At 38.8% G+C, this 23,466-nt stretch overlaps 1 non-coding gene across 1 annotated transcript; it reads right to left on the bottom strand.

Moving 5' to 3' along the window:
* Positions 1 to 1,334: 1,334 nt before the first annotated feature.
* On the bottom strand, positions 1,335 to 1,441 carry LOC111762667 (U6 spliceosomal RNA). The gene has a single exon (XR_002795725.1). It is a non-coding gene; the product is annotated as a U6 spliceosomal RNA (small nuclear RNA).
* Positions 1,442 to 23,466: the final 22,025 nt, after the last annotated feature.

Below are 23,466 nucleotides of genomic sequence, written 5' to 3'. Positions count from 1 at the left end.
AATTCACTTACATGCCGAGTTTGGCTTAGAGAGTGGCCACATTTGAGTAACATGGGAGGCTCTCAGAAGGTAACACTTAGAACCCTGCAGCTCTAGGTCTAGTTGAAATTTCAAGCACATAGGATCATAAGCATAGTCATCAGTATCAAGGGCTCATCCCTGAACCATCCTTCTTCACTGGTCTTTGTCCTTTTACTTGAGGGATTGTTGCTTTTCCCTAGGGATGGGAACTCAGCACTCCCTCTGTTGTCATGTGTAACTCCATCCACTATGACAATACCCAACGAACATCCGAACACATCTATATACCCTATACTCATGCCTGGAGAACTCCCTCCCACCCATGCATCCCCCATCAATGACACCCCACACCAGTGCTCCTCCTCTGCCATAGTTGAACCCCTCTGTGATCCAAAACATCTTAAAAAATGAAGCCTAATATATGACCAAATTCCATTAGTAGGAAAATAGAAATAGTATTGACAGGTTTAAAAAAATACAGAAGCAGATTTAGCGCAATGGATCGAGCATCCACCTACCACAGGGGATGTCCAAGGTTCAAACCCAGAACCTCCTGACCCATGTGGTAAAGCTGGCCCATGTGCAGTACTGATGCACTCAAGGAGTGTCCTGCCATACAGGGGTGTCCCCTGCGTAGGGAAGCCTCACGTGCAAGGAGTGCACCCCGTAAGGAGAGCGGCCTCATGCAAAAAAGTGCAGTCTGCCCACAAGTGGGGCTGCACACATGGAGCGCTGATGCAGCAAGACGATGCAGCAAAAAGAGACACAGATTCCCGGTGCCACTGACAACTATACTTTGCAATTGGAAAGGGGTATAAAATTTTATTTATATTTCTGATAGTGCCTGCATCAACTCGGTTAAGACAGTGCTCATTTTTTATTTTTACCCTTCATTTTTTCTAACCTCTGTTTATGCTTTTATTTCTTTGATGTAATTCTGCACTAGATTCTTCTAAATATAATGTGTGTTTAACAGTTTTTTTTCCACAAGAACAGAGGGTTGTGGACTTATATAATCAATTACATCAGGATATTTTGTGTTTCTTACAGAAACAAACCATAGACCCCTCTTTCTTTTTCCTTAAAATTACTTAGATAAACTGTGTTCATGAACTGCATGCTGAAAAAATGCTACTATTACTCTACATGATTGCTAACCAACATTAAATATGTGTGAAACTAATGAAGATTACATTTTTGTATTTAAAAAGAATATAAGCAGACACAGAAGAACACACAGTAAATGGACTCAGAGAGCAGACAAGTGGGGGGGAGGGGAGAGAAATAAATTTTAAAAAATAAAAAATCTAAAAAAAAACATGGAACACTTCACAAATTTGCATGTCATCCTCGCACAGGGGCCATGCCAATCTTTTCTGTATTATTCCAATTTTAGTATATGTGCTGCCCAAGTGAGCACTATTTTTCTTTCCAATTCTCAGATTATCATAGTTTGATTTAAAAAAAAAAAAAAACTTCCTTAAATTGGCTCCTTTTCACCACTACAGACATTTTTGTGAGAATCCATTTTTTTCATTTAGTAACATGATCCTTAGAGGCTCATCTTGAGATTTCCTATCAAATTATGGAATCAGCTGTTCTCCAAGGAACCCTGGTTCTTCTGGGGAGAGGATGGTATTAAAGACTAGGAATTATTAAAAAAAACAGTAGTCACTAGCTACAAGTAAATACTTAAATTTAAATTAATTTAAATTAAATTAAATTAAAAATTCAGTCCCTCAATTGCACCAGCCATGTTACAAGTGCCCGAGAATCTCATGTGATTTGTGGTCCCTGTACTAGGACAGTATAGATACAAAATATTTCCATCATTGCAGAAAGCATTATATCATTCCATGTGTCCGTGTTGAATCTGGAAGAAAAGAAACTTAAATGACCATAGAAGCAGAGTAAGAGATGTAAAATGTTTTTTTTTTTTAATTGGAAAAAAATTTCAGCAGTGTTCTAGAGTTAAGTACTCAATGACTACACTGCCAAGGCATTCCACTTCTAAGTATTTAATCAAGAGAAATGAAAACATGTATCTGCACAAAGACATAGATGAATGTGCATGGCAGCCTTATTTCTAGTAGTCAAAGACCTGGAAACCATCCAAATTCCCATTAACACATGAGTAGATAAAAATCTGTGATATATCTATACAATGGAATACCACTTTGCAATACAAAGGAATGACCTATTGTTATACAAAACAAAATGGATGAAACGCAAATAATTATGGTAACCTAATGAAACCAGACCAGACCAACAAAAGAGAACATACACTGTTATAAAATGAAAACTAATCAAAAGTAACAGGAAAGTGACATCAGAAATTCCTACTAATATTTTCATTTTCCCTCTATCTTCACTGTTCTATTTTTTTTAACTTTTCTCTTTTATAACTGTTTGTTAATCCAATTTCCCCCTCTTTGAACTACAAAGTTCCTTTGTTCTTTTTTTTTTCCAGAAACTCTAAGGAATCAACCAGTATATTTTCATACCAAATTGTATTAAATGACAGCTTCACAGAGCAAGCAATTCCAAAGTGAGGAAAGGAATTAGACACTAGAGACATCTCCATCATCATCATGCAGCATGTTACTTCTATTTCTTTGCAAACACAGTTCCTTCCAATTCATCCTTCAAAACCTTTCAGTCATTACTTAATCTACAAAAGTCTTTTGAAAGTCATCTCCAGCTTATGATCCTAGAGGTAAATCTGATCACTTATAATAAATGACCATTTTTATATCTTGTAAAGTCTATATCATACAATGATATGGTCTTTGTAATGGTCTTTGTAACTGTGTTTACATGTATGCATGGAATTTTATATCTTCCTTATTGTTAGCTGTCTTCATTACTGGATTGTAAGCTGCTTAAAGGATTCTTCAGAAGTTGGTAGCTGATAAATTATTTGTTGAATAAACTTAATTCTAAGAGCCAGGAAAGACAAAGTGATGATAGACAGCTGGATTTGCAAGAAGGTGATGATCTTGACAGTGAGCATTTAACACTGCAAAGCATATCTAGAGAATATCATGTATTAATGCTGAAAACATGCATTTGAGGTCAGTGCTAGAAAGGCAGTATAAGTCATTCCATTCTCTGGGAAAGAATGAGACGTGTGCGAGGGTGTTGAGAGAGCAGTCAAACTCCAAATACTTAAATTGGAGAAACACCCACAATGTGGAGGATGAGGGAAAAGGGCAAAAAAACAAAGCAAATGTCTCAGAATTACAAGGACAAAAGCTAAATGATGCAATATCATGAGAAAGAAGAAGCATTCATCATCAGTTTTTCAGAAAAGACCAATAAAAATGAGCGCCACAGTGACCCATTGGTGGACTCGAGGATTAGGCAGTGAATGGCAATGATTAGTAAAGCAATTGCCACTGGGTGGTGGCACCAGAAGTCAAATGTAATGAACAGCCTAAAGATTCTTCCAAGCAATTTGTAAGTAAAGTGAAGTAGGTCATGGAGACATGGTATTGAAGTCAAGCTATATATTTATTCACTATTTACAAAGACAGTAATATAACAGATTAAATTCTTTTATTTATTAAGTTAAATGGACCTGGTTTGAATATGACCCTATAACATTTTAATATTGCACACATCACAATACTTCCAAACCTCAATTTTTTCATTCATAAAATGAGAAGGTAGAAATACAGCATTATTGAGTCATCATGAAGATTGTACAAGAAGAGTCATGTAGAACATTTAGCACATTGTCTTAAGAAGTGTCATCCATTATTGCCAGTTACTCAACATCTGCTACATCTGCTAAGTTTTCTATGATGGTGAGGGTGGGTGGGAGGATCCCTGAACTCAGAGATGCTAGGGATGGAGAGTTTTTTGCATATGCTGATAGAAATCGTATCCAATAGGATTTTAAATAATTATTTGAAAGTTAAGTGTGCATCGTGAAAAATTCTAATGAGCAAAAGGGTATGGAGACCTCCAGTCCAGATATGAACATATAGATTTGTTTCTTCCTGCTCCTTCCCACTTACACACAACTATAAATTCTGGAAATAGTGCAAGAGGCAACCAAAGTAGAACTCTGGAAGGTATAGAGAGAGAATGTTAGGTGCCCCAGGCCTCCAGGAACAGCATAAAGGTAGGGCACCTTGCAATATATATCCGTGAGGAGAAGGCAGTCCAGGACCTGGGTTTCCAGCCTCCCAACATAGCAACACATTCCTCCCCCTACATCAAATGCGTGTGTCATCAACATCTCCAAAGAAGCCTGGCAGCACCAGCAAGGATGCCAAAAAGAAGCTCCTCTGGAATAAGCAGTCATGAGAAGAAAATCCCTCCTCAGTATGCCTGAGAATTCCCTTCCTAAACCAAGGGACTCCTGGCAACCAGGTAATTTTTCAAGGAGGTCCAATCACAACATGTACCCATTATGGGAAGGCTCTTTGTCTCCATGGGCTGGAAATTTCCTTATCCTATCTAAAGGAACCAGGCCACCTCAGGCAGCATCAGCAGGGACCAGTGGGAACCCTAGCAGCATCAAATAAACCAAGCAGACCAAAAGGTTACTGCAAAGCCTCTGAAAACTAAATTGTCATTGGAACTACAACTTAGAAAATACAGCAGGACCTTGATAAATATAATCGGGGTGACTGTTTCTAAAATTTAAAAGTTTAAATAGGACTCAGAGACTCCTAATATAATAAATAAAATATCAAGAATAAATTTTTAAAAATCCATTGTATCAAATGGGAAGAAAAACATCTTGGATGAAGAAAGATAATCATCTGACACAACATCTGTTGAGAATTTAAAGCAGCCATCATAAAAAAATGTATAAGCAAGGAATTACAATTTCCCTTGAAACAAATAAAAAAATAGAAAATCCCAACAAAGAAATAGAAGATATATAAAAGAACCAAAAGGAAATTATAGAACTGAAAAGCAGAATAATAAAAAACTTTCCAGGATGGCTCAATAGTGGAATGGAGATGAAAGAGGACATAATCAGTATATGGGAACATATTTTTTTATGTAATATTTTATGTGATTTATGTATCTTTTTTTAAAAAGACAATTAAATAAAAACATTTAAACCTATACAAAGAGGTATACTCAGAATCACAATTTGTAAACCATGATGGGATCCTAAAATTTGTTTAAGAAACTCACAGAAAGTTAATAAAGAAGAACACGAATCTGGACTCAGATGGGATCTCTCTTCATAAGACTTTCATGCTAATGTGCTGGAGATGCAGTTAGTGTCGGGGTTTAAGATATATTTAGGGGATTTGAATCTCTGGACTGACAATGTGATAGCCAGGTCCTGAGCCTCAACAGACTCCAGCACCTACAATCTGACTTATTGGGCTCACCACACTCAGCTAAGATGGAGTTGAAGAAGGACAACCACCACACCATGGAGCCTAGAGTGATTACAACTGAAAGTGGGAGGATTGCATCCAGCATCCAGGTGGAATCTGAGCCTCCTCTTGACATAGAGGTGCAATGGACACAACCAATCCAATGTCCACATAGAAAAGGTGGCATTGGATTGAAAAAAGTGGACATGATGGCTGATGGGTATGGGGAAAGGCAGGAAGAGATGAGAGGTGGAGGCATCTTTGGGACATGGAGCTGCCCTGGATGGTGCTTCAGGGGCAATCACCGGACATTGTAAATCCTCACAGGGCCCACTGGATGGAATGGGGGAGAGTGTGGGCCATCGTGTGAACCGTTGACCATGGGGTGCGGGGGTGCCCAGAGATGTACTTGCCAAATGCAATGGCTGTGTCATGATGATGGGAGGGAGTGTTGCTGGGGGGGGGGGGGGGGAGAGGTGGGGTGGGGGTGGTAGGGTTCAATGGGACCTCATATATATATATTTTTAATGTAATATTATTACAAAGTCAATAAAATTTAAAAAAAAATAAGAGTTAGCTAAAAAAAAAAAAAGAACAGAGAAATAATAACCAGAGAAAACAAACAAAACAAATTAAAAAATGAAAAATTTAAACTCCATATATCAATAATTACCATAAATGCAAATGCTTTAAATACATTTCAATAAAAGACAAAGATTAGCAAAGTGGTTGAAAAATATCCACCTATATTCTATTCACAAAAAACTCACTTCAAATTTTTAATACCCAGAATATAGAAAGAATTCTTTCAACTCAACAACAAAAAGCCAAACAACCCAATATAAAATAGGCAAAAGATATGAATCAACATTTCTCCAAAGAAAATATACAAATGGCCAAAAAGTACATGAAAAGATGTTCAATATCACTGATCATTAGGGAAATGCAACTCAAAACCACAATGAGATACCATTTTATACCCTCTAGAATGGCTACTACTGAAAACATGGAAGTTATAAGTGTAGGAAAGGATGTGGAGAAATAGGAACATTCATTATTGGTGGCAAGGTAAAATGGTGCAGCCACTGTGGAAGACAGTTTGACAGTTTCTCAGAACATTAAATATAGAATTACCACTTGACCCAGCAGTACCACTTCCAGGTACATACTCAAAGAATTGAAAGCATGGATTTGAACAGATATTTGCACACCAATATTTATAGTGGCTTTATTCACAATTGTCAAAAGATGGAAGCAATCCAAGTGTCCATCAACTGATAAATAGATAAACAAAACATGGTATATATACATAAGGAATATTATTCAGCCATAAAAAAATGAATTCTGATACATGCAACAACATAGATGAACTTTCAATGCATCGTGTTGAGTGAAATAAGCCAGACATAAAAGGACAAATATTGTATAATGTTACTGATATGAAATAATTAGAATGAGCAAACTCATGGGGTCAGAATCTAAAGTACAGATAACCAGGGGACAGGGTAGGAGTAGGGAATAAGGAGTTAAAGTTTAAAAGGTGTATTAGTCAGGGATCTCTAGGGAAACAGAATCAATAGGAGATATCTGTCAATAGTAACAGATTTTATGAGTCTCTCACAAGACTGGGGGATGCACAAGTCCAGGTTCCACAGGCAGGCTGCAAACCAGGGGCTCTGATGAAAGTCCAATGAAGGTCCTTGATGAATTTCTAGGAGATCTGGCTATCCAAACACAAGCTGGGAAATTCTCCCTGAAAGCTGGAACCACTTCCCCTTTTAAGGCGTTCAACTAATTGGATGAAGGTGCACTCATTGCTGATGACGATCTCCTTGATGTAATCAGCTATCTACGCAGTGAAGTCACTGGTGTATAAAGTCCATAAATGTCCTCGTACTACAATTAGCCCAGTGCCTACTTGACCCAACAACAGGGCACAATTACCTGGCTGAGTTGACACATTCACCTAACCATCACAAAGTTATAGTATTTTCATTTGGGATGCTGGAAAATTTTGGTAATAGATGATGGTGACGGTAGCACAACAGTGTGAATGTAATTGTGTATTTGAACATGGTTAAGCAGGCAATTTTAGACTGTATATATATTATTGAAATAATTTTTTTAAATCCATGGAACTACACAATACAAAAAATGTACCCTAAGATGAATCATGGATTATAGTTTTAGTAGAATTATAAAAATGTGTTTTCATCAATTGTAACAAATGTATCACACCAATGCAAGTTGTTAGTAATAGGGTGGTAATGGGAATTCTACATTTTAAGCATGATTGTTCTGTATACCCACAACTTCTCTGATAAAAAAAATTCATTGGCCTAAGTAGTTAAAAAATAGAAAAAAAATTTTGCAAACATTAATTTGAAAAATGGAGTAGATGTATACTATCAGATATAATAGGCCTTATGGGATTTATTTCAGGTATATATGACTGATGCAGCCTTCTAAAATGAATCAATGCAATCCATATCAAAAAACTAAAGAAGAAAAATCACATGATCATATCAATTGATGCAGAAAAACCACCTAATGAAATTTAAGTAAATCTCTCAGCAAATTAGGAATAGAGGGAATTTCCTCAATCATAAAGAGCATCTCCCAAAGCTAAAGCTAGTATCACTCTTAATACTGAAAGATCGACTATTTTCCCCCTTCAGAGTGGAACGAGGCAAATATGTTTCCTTTCACCACTTTTATTCATCATAGTATTGGAAATTCTAGCCACTGCAATAAGATAAGAAAAAGAAATAAAAGTCATAGAGATTGCAAATGAAGAAATTATGCTATCCCTATTTGCAGATGTCATGATGATCTACTTGAAAATACCTAGGAATCTATAAAAAATAACTCCTATAACTGATAAATGACTAGCAAGTTAACAGGATCGAAGACTGTTTTAGTTTCCTAAGGTCCTCAAAGCAAATGCCATAAAATGGAGCAGATTTAAGCAATGGGCATTTATTCACTATCAATTGAAGCAAGGAAAAATTGTAAATCATCATCATCAAGGAGATGCTTTCTTTACAAAGACTGGCTGCCAACAACAATTGGCTCCTCTGCCACATGGCAATACACATAGTAGTATCTGTTGTTCTCTCCCTTCTCTTCAGGGTTGTTGTTTTCAACTTCTTGTTTCCATGGCTCTTGCTCTCTCTGTATTCATCCCATTTATTAAAATCTCTAGTAATAAGATTAAGTCCCATCCTGAATGAGGTGGATCAAAAATTAACTAAAGTAGCCCCATCAAAAAATCCTACTTACAACAGATTTACATCCATAGGAATGGATTAGATTTCACAACATAATTTTCTGGGGTATATTCAGTTCAAAACCACCACAAAGACCAACACATAAACATAAATCTGTTTTCTATACTCCAACAACAAACATGTGGAAAGAGAAATTAAAACACAGTAACCTTTACAGTTATACCAAAGAAAATGAAATGACTAGGTATAGATTTAACAAATATACAGAATCAACTTGGCAAAAATTACAGCATTTGTATCAAAATCCCACTTATTCTAAACTTTATGTGGAAAGATACTGAGCCTAAAATAACTAAAACAAACTTGAGTAAGAAGAATAAAGTAGGAAGAATTAGTAAAGGACTTACTATAGACCTAAATTAAACACAACAGCAAGGTATCGACAAAGTGAAAGGCACGCAGACTATTGAATTAGAGAACCTAAAAGTAGACCCACACTAATGTACCCAACTTACTTTTTTTAAAGTACAAAATCAGTCCAATGGTAGAAGGAAAATCTTTCCAATAACTAGGGGTAAAACAAATTGAGCACCCACAGGCAAAAATGTGTATCAAACTAAACCTAAAACCTATATAACAGTAACTCAAAATTGATCATAAAATTAAATGCAAAACTAAAACTAATAAAACTTTTAGAAAAAAGTGTAGAAAAAGTCTTCAACACCTAGGAACAGGAAAATAATTCTTAAAAGAAAAATTTGAACTTCATAAAAATTTTTTTAAAAATTTTACTCTGTGAAAGAACTTGTCCACAGGATGAAAAGATAATATTCAGATGAGGAGAAAATATTTTCAAGCCACATTTGGGAAAGGACTTGCATTTAGACTATATAAAGAACTACTAAAACTCAGAGGTAGGAAAATAATCCAGTTACATAATGGGCAACAGACTTGAACTGGCATTTCACTGAACAAAATATACAGATGGCAAGTAAACACAAGGAAAGATATTCTTCAATGTCATTAGTGACCAGGGATATGTAAATTAAGACAACAATGAGAAATCTTTCCACTGATGAGGAGGATAACATTTGAAAGAAAATAAGTACTGGCAAGATGAAAAGATATTGAAATCCTAATATTTTGGTGAGAATATTAAATAGCACAATTACTTCGGAAATCATTTTGGCAGATCCTCAAATGATTAAACATAGAGTATTCCACTTCTAAGCATTCCACTTCTAACTCTATACCCATATATCTACACAAAACTTGTATAATATTCATAATAGTCTAAAAAGCTCAACAGCCCAAATGTCCATTGACTGACGAATGTATAAGCAAAATGTAGTATATCCACACAAAAATAGGTGAAACACTAATACATGCTACAACATTGATGAATGTTGAAAACATGGGAGAAACAATTGAAAAGTATTAGGGAATTTTCATTTTTAGAAGTCTAGTATAATTCTGTACTCGGATTGCTTTACATGAATCCTTAAGTTCTCATTCTATTTTAAATAGCTGGAAATCATTATAGATATAGTTTATGAAAAAAAGATAATGAGGTACAAATTGGCCACTTTCACATGTTTAAAGTATAAATAAAATGGTTAAGGTTAAAACCTTGAATCTTTCTAATTCCTGTTTTACCAATGCCTTCTGATTAACTAGTCCTGTTTATTAAAATAGCACAGGGCTTGAACTGGACACCTCAACACAGTTCATTTACAGGAAAACATAATTGTGCTGAAATGTAGATGGGCCATCTCCACATTCCCAGATTTAGAAATCTGTCTAACTCATGTCAAATACCATAAGAGAACCTGGAAAATATCATAAATTACACAACATTTTTAGGGCTGTGGCCCTATCAGAAGAGGGGGCATCAGGCCTCAATCTCTTCTGGGCACAGTTCCTATGTCTTAAAAAGGTGGCCATGGGATTTAACACCATCTCTAGCACACCATTCAAGGTTGAGATGGTACACGCCCACATGTGCACACATACGGAGGGGGCAGGCATAGAAGGGAGAAGAAAGGTTTCTTTCATGGATTTGTAATACTATCTTTGTCTTTTTAACAAACTCTGTACAAAAAGGATCCATTGTTCTTTTCAATGAGCTTTGCAAGGACTACCGACTCTTCATCCACAACGTCAGGGTCATGTTTTTAATGGGCTGGTAGAAAACCTCACTCATATCCAAATATGGGGTCAGCAGAATATTTGTCACGCAACTTGGCCTTACTGTTGGAGTTGAAAACTGCTGCTGTCAAAGGAAATGTTTGGCTGACTCAAGCCAAGGAGGTGGTTTATTGGTTTTGGCAGCAGACAACAGGTGACCATTTCACAGAGGAGAGAAATTTTAGTAGTTATTTATGCAATCTACCCAGCCATGGCCACAGTTATTTAGATTGGTGAGTTGGACAATATTTCATTCCTCATGAGCTTGTTGACTTCTGCTGATGTGTTGATGTTGCCACTATTTGCTTAACATGATTGTAGTGAAGTTTTCATTTCACCAATATATGCTCCAGCTCCCCCAAGGAGCAACCTCCAGGGCTTGGAGCATCTGTATTAGAGGAGTTCCTTTAGTCACGTGCCAACTTGGCAGCAACCTGCATAAAACCCCAGCACTTATTTAATGGAGCTTGGGACTCTAAATGGCTCCAATGACTCTGACTATAAAGTTCATTTTATCACAAGAGCTTCCCTGTGTTTGTGAATTATACAGCATGTCTAATACCTACTCTTGAGGGAGGCTGAATGCACTGGATATGCTCAGTAAGATAGCCATGACCTGCTCTGGTGCAAAAGCCAGGTGATTCTGCATGACATGTCTGAAGCCACATTGCTTACCCTAATAGTATGCACAAATACACAGCATGCACAAGCAGGGTGCTCAGTCTGAGAAGTCACATATCACATTGAAAAAAACATTTCCATGACACATAGACCATTTGGTTTCTGCTATCGATACTTATTAGCCATGTGACTTTGAGCACCTTCCCTTCTGAGTAAAATTTCCCTTTCTAGCCTGATATTTCAGGGGATTTGAAGAGTTGGTCTCTAAGATATCACCTAGTTCTAATATTTTATGGCTTTTTAAAAATCTGTAGCTATGTGCTTTTATTATAGAACTAAGAAAAGGCAGGCTTAAATTATTTATCAAATACATTGTGGATATTGCCTATGTGTCTGGTAATTTCTTCTCTACTTTTTGTCAGGGAATCACTGGGCTCCCAGTAGTGGATGAACGATACAAAGTGATCTACTCAGGGAGATTCTCTTACCCATCCCACCCCCAGAGCAGGATCTCCATGTATTTGAACAAAGTAGAGAGAGAAGCATTATTTTTTTTTAAAGATTTATTTTATTTCTCTCCCCTTCCCCTCTGCCCCCGCCCCCGCCCCTGCCCCCGCCCCTGCTCCCATTGTCTGTTCTCTGTGTCTATTTGCTGCATGTTCTTCTTTTTGTCTGCTTCTGTTGTTGTCAGCGGCACGGGAATCTGTTTTTCTTTTTCTTGCATCATCTTGTTGTGTCAGCTCTCCATGTGTGCGGCGCTATTCCTGGGCAGGCTGCACTTTCTTTCACGCTAGGCGGCTCTCCTTACAGGGCACACTCTTTGCCCATGGGGCTCCCCTACGCGGAGGGCATCCCTGCGTGGCACAGCACTCTTTGTGCGCATCAGCACTGCGCATGGGCCAGCTCCACCCGGGTCAAGAAGGCCCAGGGTTTGAACTGCGGACCTCCCATGTGGTAGACAGATGCCCTATCCACTGGGCCAAGTCTGCTTCCCAGAGAAACATTATTTTAAAAGAGAAGTGGTCTCGGAATTTTGATCCTGACAATGCAGAAAACAACCTATAGCCCAAATGGGGTTATGCCCTGGAGATTTAATGGCACTTATCTCTTCTCCAGACAGGATGGACATACCTGTCCTTTCAAGTTCTCTGAGGTCCCTCAGGCACAGGTTCTCATTTTCAGGTTCCTTTCAGTTCTTCCCCTCACTGAAGTCCGTATAAGCCAGGGTCTCCCTATTTTAGACCAAGGGGTGGCTGTCCTCACAGGGCATGTGGCTGGACCTTCTGGCTTCCTCTTTATCTTTCTTACCTGCCTTCTCTTCTCAACCTGGCTGCCAGGATTTAATTCAATCGCTTCCATCTTGCCAGATGTCTCAAACACCCACCTAACTTGTTCCTTGCACAAGTTTGATCTCTCTCCTATCTATCTTGCAAATGGTAGCCTAAGGGCAACAAATCTTGTTGATTCTATCTTATGTTATATATACATCACCTTCCATCTCAAAGCCATAGGCTTTATCTACACATTGCTCCATGCCAGGCATTGTGTTTCCTTCAATTCAAATAGTATCAGTTATTTCTTCATAACTCCATTCTCCATATGGTAATATATAAGCTTTTTAGCATGGCATATAAATCCTTAGTGAGGAAGCTGACTACACAGGTATAGGCGAGAAATAATGAAGTTCTTAAAGAAAGCTATGGCTTTGAAAATATACAGAGAAGCATATGTAAAAAAAATACATATTTAAAAAGACTTCTTGTAGCCTCAAATGATGCTGCATTCATCTCAACATCCACCCCAAGCTTTCCTAGGCTTTACCCAGAGAGATGCAGCAGAAAATAAATCACAGCCGGGGGATCTCTCCGTTCCAGCTGGCTGCAACCTCAGCGCTGATCACTACTGAACATAGCTGTGGCTCAACCTGAATTATCTCCACACAGCACACCCTGAGCTCCCTGGAACAGTCCCTGCATTGCCAGAGCTCCTTGACAGGGACATGGAAAGGACCTTGGTCTGAACACTCCATGCCCCGTCCCTTCCATTGCACTTACCAACAGCTGCCTCTTTTTATTTATTTATTTTCTCTCTTTATTTTTTTTTAAATGTTACATTCAAAAAATATGAGGTCCCCATACAATCCCCACCCTCCTCTCTCCACTCCTCCCACATCAAAACCTCTTCCATCATCGTGGGACATTCATTGCATTTAGTGAATACATTTTGGAGCTCTGCTGCACCACATGGATTATGGTTTACATTGTAGTTTACACTCTCCCTCAGTCCACCCAGTGGGCCATGGCAGGACACACAATACCCAGCATCTGTCCCTGCATTACCACCCAGGACACCTCCAAGTCCTGAAAATGCTCCCACATCATATCTCTTCTTCCCTCTCCCTACCCTCAGCAGCTACCATGGCCACTTTCTCCACATCAGTGCTACAATTTCTTCCATTACTAATCATGATCATTCCATACTAGACTGTCAGTAAGTCCACTCAGATCCATACTCTATTCCTCCAGCCTGTGGACCCTGGGATGGTGATATCCTCTTACAGCCTCAGCGTCCTGGACGCCAGGCTCCTGAGCTGGTGCTGCCGAGGTCCCTGGCCCCCTCTGCCCAGACACCTGACCCTGTTGGGAATCAGTGAGCACACAGCCACCAGACCGGCAACTGGACGGCTGCTGCCGTCCGGCCTCCCTGCGGCCAACACCGCACACAGCCGCACGACCTGCAGCGCTGAGTCGACTCAGTGATCTGCCTCGCCTGTGGGAGGTCATCCGTGTCATTGTTTGTGCCCCACGTTCTCGTTTTTGATGGGGTGAGTGCATTACTAAGGGGAGGAGTTAGGCAAATACCAGAGGAAAGAAGGTATTTGTGTGCTGCAGAGTGAGCATGGGGTGATGTGAGGCTGAGGAGCAGAAAACCCCTTCTGTTCCGTCCCTGTGGCCCTGGGCCAGTCCCTGAGACTGACCGGCCTGGCTGTTCAGTCAGTGACACTGGAGCCATGACACCCTCCTCACCTCGACATGAGGAGCGAGGGGGCCGTGAGTGAGGACACGCTCTGTGAAACAGATCTATGGAAAAGAGCAAAGGTCCCAGAAATAGACCCACACAAATATGCACAGCTGATGGTTTTTATACAGATGGAGAAGCAGTTCAATAGAGGAAGGAGAGCCTTTTCAACAAATGGTGCAGGGCCAACTGGGCATCTGTAGGCAAAATAATTAACCTTGACTTAAACCTTTCACCTTATTCAAAAGTTAACTCAAAAAGGATCACAGATATAAATGTAAAATGCCTTAATAAAGCCTTATTAGAAACCACCCAAATTTCTTTCATTAGCTAAATGCCCACACGACTAGGTGAAGAATTCTTAGAGTTGACAACAAAAGCATGATCCATAAAAGGAAAAATTGATAAACTGGATCTCATCAAGACTAATATCTTTTGCTCTGTGAAAGACCCTGTGAAGAGAATGTAAAGATAAGCTACAGACTGGGAGGCAATATTTGCAAACTACATATCTTAAAAAAGGACTTAACATCTAGAATGCACAAAGAAATTTCAAACAAACCAGTTAAAAAAAAAAACAAATTATCCAATTAGAAAATGGGCAAAAGACATTTCACTGAAAGGGATAAGCAGATTGCAAGTAAACATGTGAAAATATGTTTATCATTAGTCTATTATGCATTAGGAAAATATATATTAAAACCACTACACACCTATCAGAATGGCTAAAATTGAAGAAAAAAAAATAGTGATAGCACCCAATACTGGAAAGGATGTAAAGAAACAGGCTGATTCACACTTTGCTGATGAGAAGGTAAAATGATATAGTTAGACTGGAAGAGTACATAAGTTTCTTACAAAACTAAGCGTTCACTTACCTTATGAACCAGCTATTCCCTTTTATGCATTTATGCCAAAGAAATGAAAACTTATGCTCATGGTAAAACCTTTCTAGGAATATTCCTAGAAGTTTTATTTGTGATAGCCTAAACTGGAAAAGATCCAAATGTACTTCAACAATAAAGAGGAATGAACCATATATATAAAAATATATACGCACAACAACTTGGGTGGATCTCCAAAGAATTACACTAGTGAAAAATTCCAAAAGGCAATTCCATTTATATAGCAGTCTTGAAATGATGGAATTATAGTGATGGAGAACAGTGTAGTGGTTGTAAGTGATGGAAAGTGGGAGCAAGAGAGGTGAGTATGACTTTAACAGGGCACTATGAGGGATCATTGTTCTGTATCTTCACTGCAATAATGACCACATAAATCTACCCATGTGATAAAACTGCACAGAACTACACACACACAAGTACCTATCAAACTGATGAAACCTGAATAAGGCTGATCAGTTACAGTCCTGCCAACATCCTGATTCTGATATTGTACTATAATTATATAAAGATGCTACCATTGGAGTAAACTGGGTAAAGTAAAGGATTCACGGGACCTCTCTGTATTATTTCTTACAATTGTGTATGAATCTACAATTCCTCCAAATAAAAAGTATTTAAAATTCAAAGGAAAATGATAGAAGATAAAGTAAATGAAACTTCAAGATGTAGACCAAAATTGCAAAAAGACAGATGACTTGAAATAAAATGTAAGAGACAGAGGGAACATCTGAACAATATTCTCATACACAGGATAACAAGGAAACACTTGGCAGCTAAGCCTGCTTGAAAACAAACCTAAGCAAAATAAATAACCAAAAACAAACAAAAAAAGGGGTCCTGAAAACAGTGGCTCCAACCCTGAAAGCAGTAAGTAAAAGTCTTAGGATGACAGCTCCGTAGCTCGCCAAGAGAACAGCCATAAAGATGGTGGCAGCAAATGAGGAAACTACAAAATGGATGGCATTGGGGAGGGGGAGGAAAGAGTATTTCATGCCATACTTATTATAATCGAGAACTTGGATGAGCTTGAAGATATGTTGAAGTCACTTATTCCTTTGACTAGAGAAACAAGAAAGGCAGAAACTCCAAGAGAAATAGAAAACTATGAATATTGTTCTAAATATGAAGTCAAGCCAAACATGTCATGCTTTAAGCAATTGACAGAGAATAAGAAAACCAAATATATATTTATCTCAATGCTATGAAAATTTTCTATCCAGGAATTATATCATAGACCTGTACAGAGATATAATTCCAGAAGATAACTTTACCTTGAATTGAACAATATTTCTAGTCATAGCAATGTTGATACTATTGCTTAACTTTTAAACACTTGAATCTAGTCATCAACCATGGATATGGTTCCCATAGATATGGAAAACATAATTATAATTTTTTAAAATATTGAGTGTTAAAATCTTGACAATGTAAAAATAAACCTGATAGCCATAAAAATGAATGTCATTCTCATGCCTGCTGCAACATGGATGATCCTTGAAGACTTAATGTCAAGTAAATAAGCAGACCCAAAAGGACTAACATTGCATGAAATACCTAGAATACACCAATTCCTAGGGTCAGAAAATAGATTACACTTGCCAGGAACTGAGAGTAGATTGTGAAATTACTGATTAATGTGTACAGAGTTTCTGTTTGAGGTGATAAAAAGTTTTGTTACTGAATAGTGGTGATGATAACACAATATTGTGAGTGTAATACTACTGAATTGTGTACTTCAAAATGGTTAAAATGGGGAATTTCCTGTTGCATGTTACCACAATGAAAAATAAAATAAAATTGATAAAGATTAGAAGGAGGAATTAAGTGAAGAGAGAGAGAGAGAGATAAAAAAGTTATTTTTATCTTTTATTAGGAAAAGTTGGGACAAGCAATAGAAGTATGGAGCAAATGTGGCTCAAGCAGTTGAGTGCCCGTCCTGGGTTTGGTTCCTGGTGCTTCCTGAAAAAACAGAAATAAGCAACAAGCACAACAAATGAAAGAAAACAAAAAGTCAAGGAAGCTGATGTGGCTCAGTGGTTGAGCACCACCTTCCCACATATGAGGCCCTGGGTTCAATCCCCAGCCTCCAGTAGCAAAAAAAAAAAAAAGAAATATAGAGCTACAACATTTAAATTAAAGCAAGTAAAACCATAGACAAACCAAGAAAAGCAGTATAGATGAGTGGTTTCCAGCACAGACTTTGCTGTCAGCCTGCTTGGGTTCAAATCCCAAGGTTTCATTACCTCGGGCAAATTAATCTTTTTGTACCTTTTTCCTCCTCTATAAAATATGCTTAGCAATAGTATTTACATCAAGGTCGTTATGAAGACTAAATTAGTAAATATTTGTAAAGTACTTAGAATAGCACCTGGCAGTAGCATGTCCTACATCAGTGTTTGTTAAATGGGCTAATGAATTTTGGGAAAGACTCATGGGACATGTTAAAAGTGCTGTATTAAAGGAACTGATCATCACAGTTTATGGTAAGCACTAGCTTAATGGTGAAAAGTAAGGAATGGGAATATTTTCATGTTTTGTACATTTATGAAGAGAGGTACTAAAAAAAGAAAAGTTTGAAGAAGGCACCTTTGGGAACAGGCCCTGAGTGTGGTGAGGAAAGAGTAAGGCTGGCTCTTTTTTTTGTTAAAATACACAGATACCCACATTGTCAAGAACAAGGCCAAGTTCTTGACAGGTTAAACAGTCAAGGAACAATGAGCACTTTTTAGAAAAAGGCAGTTTATCACTTACATCAAAAACAAAAGGAAAAGTAGCTAAAGAAGCCAGCAACCTGTGGCACTTTCACAGGGCGGCATGGAAACAAAGGGGGGCAGGGGATTGCTGCACACCTGATGGGCATCCTTTTCTGAGGAGCCAATTCTAGGCTGCTGCTAAGAGATTTATTCTGCAGCTGCACCCAGGAGAGGATGAGCAAGAGAAGGGAGTCTCTTGACAGCCTCCTGGGGGAGACCAGAGAGGTGAGAGGAACATGGCCCTGGAGCAGCTCCTCAAAGGCCTCCATGGTGTTGTCTTCTGGAAGAAGCACAAGGTGTTTTGCCCAGACTCATATGAGTGGTTCGAACCCTACTTGTGATATGTGGATATGGATGATACACACGCATATCCATAGATAGATGATAGATGATGATGGTAATGATTTTGATAGATATAGAGATAGATTAGATAGATGATAAAAAGACAGATGATAGAAATAGATCTAGAGAACAGATTTAGATTAGACATATATATGAATATACTTATAGACATAAATGTAGGCATAGACATAGATATAGACATAGTCATAGAGAGGTATAGATGGTATAGTTATAGCTATAGCTATAGATATAGGTAGATAGATAGAGATAAGAGATATCAAATTAGATATAGACAGAGACCAAGTCATGGAGATGAGGGTAGAGAGAGGGGCATTGATATAGGTACAGAGATAGATAGATGGATAGATAGATAGATACATACATACATACATACATACACACATACATACACACATACATACACACATACATACATAATAGATTATAGAGATTGGGAAAGAGGTAGAGTTAGAGATGTGGGGGATGAAGAGTCTATCGAGGGCAGGTGCTCATATCTGGGCTGAGTAGCCAGTGCCAGATGGTCTTCAGCAAGCAGGAGAAGGACTAGGGATGCCCAGTGTTTGAGAAAGAGAAGAAGTTATGGCCTCACATCTTTTTTTTTTTTTTTGGTCCTCATATCTTGACCAACAAGAATGCTGTTCACAGAGCAGAAATTTAAAACTAAAGTTCAGAAAAAGTACAGAACTGTAGGATTGTTTAAAAATGAATAATGGAACTCACTAAACTAATCTGGTTCATTTCAAATATGTACTTTTTCCTTCTAAAGGGTCATTGGAAACAATAACAGTGAGAGTAGGGGCAGGGGGAAACAGTCAGCAGGGGGCCTTCAAATGGCTTAATATTATTCCAAACTCTCAAGATAAAACGATGTCCTATAGAACAAAACTTGGCAAGGGTTGACTTCTTTCAGGAAGTAAGAAATACTGAGATATCAAAAGAAAATTCCCTAAGCCCTAATTTTTCCAAACTAGGATTAAAACTCTTACCTTGTTTATGTCACAGGGTTATTGTGGGGAGCAAATAAAAGAGTAAAACAATGAAATGCTACACTGCCCTGCACCATTTGTCCCCATCCCAGGTACATCACACCCTAGAGGGGTCTGAGTGGAAGAGGGGCTGAGAAGTCCACAGCATTGGATGGACATTTGACCAACTATAAAGTACTGAGGACATGTGATGAGCTATTACAATCATATGGAAAATGGTGGAGAAAACACAACAAATATAAGCAATGCGCTGTAAATAGCACTAATATTTTGACAATGTTCTTTCATCATTTTTAACAAATATGTCACAACAATGTACAGGATTGGTAGTGGGTGATGTATGAGAATCCCATATGGAATGCCTGATTATTTTGAAAACTCACAACTTCTCAAATAAAAAAAAATCATATTGAAACCTATCAAAGGACTCCTACTCCTACTCCGTAAGTGCAGAAGCTTTTCTTATTCAGAGATTAGGATCAGCTTCACTGACTTCATAAAGACTTGTGTTACAATTAAAAAGCTGCCCTTAGTTCACTGGACCTGACAAGGTGTTTAGCCTCCTTCAATCTTAATGTCCTTCAAGGTAAAATGTGGCTGGTGATACACTCTTTTATGGGTTGTGAGGATTAAATAAGCCAATGCCTTTAAATGTCAGCATGACACTTACGACTTGGCAGGCCACAAATGAAGCTATGAGAACGACTATCACTCCAAAAAGGTGGTAACTGGTATGTGGAATCACCATGAGCTCAACTGGGCAAATCATTTGGTCCTACGAATAATAATGTGTTCCGCGTTTGCTCTTTCACAGAGCGTGTCCTCACTCACGGGCCCCTCGCTCCTCATGTCGAAGTGAGGAGGGTGTCATGGCTCCAGTGTCACCGACTGAACAGCCAGGCCAGTCAGTCTCAGGGACTGGCACAGGGCCACAGGGACGGAACAGAAGAGGTTTTCTGCTCCTCAGCCTTACACTCACCCCATGCTCACTCTGCAGCATACAAATACCTTCTTTCCTCTGGTATTTGCCTAACTACTCCCCTTAGTAATGCACTCACCCATCAAAGACGAGAACTTGGGGCACAAACAATGGCACGGGATGACCTCCCACAGGCGAGGCAGATCACTGAGTCGACTCAACACTACAGGACGCGCGGCTGCGTGCGGTGTTGGCCGCAGAGAGGCTGGACGGCAACAGCCGCCCAGTTGCCGGTCTGGTGGCTGGGTGCCCACTGATTCCCAACAGGGTCAGGTGTCTGGGCAGAGGGTGCCAGGGACCTCGGCAGCACCAGCTCAGGAGCCTGGCGTCCAGGACGCTGAGGCTGTAAGAGGCAGCTGTTGGTAAGTGCAACGGAGGGGGCGAGGCACTAGTAGTGTTCAGGTCAAGGTCCTTCCCAAGTGCCTGTCGAGGAGATCTGGGAAGGCAGGGACTGTTCCAGGGAGCTCAGGGCGTGCTGTGTGGAGATGAGTCAGGCTGAGCCTCAGCTTTGTTCAGTGGTGATCAACGCTGAGGCTGCAGCCAGCTGGAACCAAGGGACCCTCTTGCCGTGATTTATTTTCTGCTGCAGCTCTCTGGGTAAAGCCTAAAAACAAATTGTGGACTGTTTTTACCTTTGGGAAGAATAGTGAGCACATGAGAGCATTTCCTTTCACATTCCTCAATTCCAGGGGCAGTTGGTGCAATTCATACTTTTCCTTTGATTAATGTTAGTTTTCATTTGCTAAACTTGGCTCTCTTGGTGATGTAGAAGATAGGAAATGTAAACAATTTTGGAAATAGCTTTGAAGTTATTTTATTAATCGATGCAGGTTCTAAAACTACAGAATGTATTATTAAAGGGAAAACTCCTTTGGTTTATCTGAATTATAAATGGGAAAACCATTAATGATTTATAGATTGCTTAATCTAGACGTTAATCAGTATTCCCTGGCTTGGTCTTTACCTTAACTTTCTTGAAGCAGAACATAAAATAAATTCTAGTCGTATCTTATGCATTCTAATCTTGGAATCTTTGTAACTTTACACGACATGAAAATTATTAATATAGGAATTATTTAATATTAGTTTGGTTAGAAATTATCTAAATATGACAACTCAGAAATTCCTGGAAGACTTCTTCTTGGATTACCTGACAGCCTTTACCTCTTACCCTGAGGCCAGATGATGTGAAGTTAGGTAGGGTGGTGAATTCATTCGACTGTAATAAACAGCAAACTATAAAGTGTGGCTTAATAAGATTAATAAACCCTAGACCCTGATTTCTCATGCCACTTTGAAATTGTCTGCAAGTCTTATTTTATGATGAGAGAGGTATTCCAGATTTTAGTTTCTGAAGTAAACTTCCTTATAGATTTACAAAGACGTTGCCAAGAAACTGAACTCTAATGAAATGTCATCCTCTGGGGCCAGTCTTGTTTGGGAAAAGTCCACTGTAGGATGCGCTTAGAGAAATTCAGACATCTTTAGATCTCTGGATCCTGTCCAAGCTGCACACAGGCCTGTTTGGCACCGTTCATACTCCAGCGTTCCCACAAGGGGCTGGAAGGGCTCCAGGAGCTCATTTAGGCTTTACCTCTGGACACGGGTCTGAGAGCTGAGAGGCCTGATGGAGGAGACAGGCTTCAGGCACCAGAGTCCTAAGGAGAAGGGATGGGACAGGAACATGGGTGTTTGTCTTGGTGCGTTCCTTGGCAATGGGAAGTCACACCAAGATAGGGAAGTCACACCAAGAGCCAGATGTTCAACAGGAACCCAGGTCCCGGAGTTCAGGGGCTCTGGCTGTCACAGTGCTCCATAAACTGAACTTGATGGACTGAGAAAGTGAAAAACACAATGTGTGTCCACCCATGTGCTCTCAACCTATCAGAAATACCATAGAAAGAGTGGGTGGTGATCCCTGGACTGCCGGTCAGGTGATGGGTACAAGGAACCCTGAGTTCTCATTCCCTAGCACTCATTTATGGTATTCAACCCTTGGCAGTTCTCTTTTACCCTCTGCACCCCGTTTTCCCCATCTGTGCAATGAGGAGACCACAGGTAAGGATGTCCCTTGGTTCACGCCTGCCTCTTTCATTTCCATGGCTTATGAACATTGGGAGAGCCAATTAATAGATGGCCAGAATTAGAGATGATGCAAGTGGTACAGGTGTGTGTCCAAAACATACCACTTTCCTTTCAAGAAAGGTAAAATGTGACTCTCAAACCTTTTCTGTCATGTTGCACATGCTTTCTTCACAGCATTTAGCAATTGCAGAACTTAAGGTAGAAGATGAGGACATGATAAATATGGAGTTCATGATTTGAAAATACAAAGTTACTAAAAATCAGTAGGGAAATGATGAATATTCCAGAAAATGAGCAAAAGATATGACAGGGAAGTTACCAAAAATACAATTAGCCAATGAATGCATAAATATTTAAATTTAATAGCTATCATGTAAATGCTAATTAATAGAATATGATGTCTTTATATTATTAGTGAAATGAGTCAGCCAAATACTGGGGAAAATGTAAATTAGTTCAGTTTTCAATTTTTTAAAGGAAATTAGGCAATATAAAGCAAGAGCTTCAACATTTAATTCTGTTTCTCAAAATTTATTCTGAGGAAATAATCAGAAGCATGCATAAAATTTGTGTAGTAATGGTCATTGAAACAATGTTCATAATAATAATGAATAAAAACAATTTAAATTAATTTTGACACACCCTATTTCTGTCATTGAAACTTTTGTTTTCAAAGAGTATTTAATAATATTGGAGATGCTACAATGGAAAGTGAAAACAGTAGGATATATATAGCATGACACCAGTTCTGCAATTATGAAAATAAAGATTAGTATGTACTTTTATTTTGTTTAACTTTTCCCTGTTTTCCAAATTCCCAACAATGACTGCATATTACTTTTATTACAATAAGGGAAGTGGATATGGCTCAAGCAATTGAGCTCCCGCCTACCACATGGGAGGTCCCAGGTTCTGCTTCCAGTGCCTCCTAAAGAAGACCAGTAAGACAGTGAGCTGGTGCAATGGG

The sequence above is a fragment of the Dasypus novemcinctus genome, chromosome 6 (genome assembly GCF_030445035.2).
Source record: "Dasypus novemcinctus isolate mDasNov1 chromosome 6, mDasNov1.1.hap2, whole genome shotgun sequence".
NCBI lineage: Eukaryota > Metazoa > Chordata > Mammalia > Cingulata > Dasypodidae > Dasypus > Dasypus novemcinctus.
Note: the sequence above shows the minus strand (reverse complement) of the source record. Positions and strands in the feature narration are given on the sequence as shown.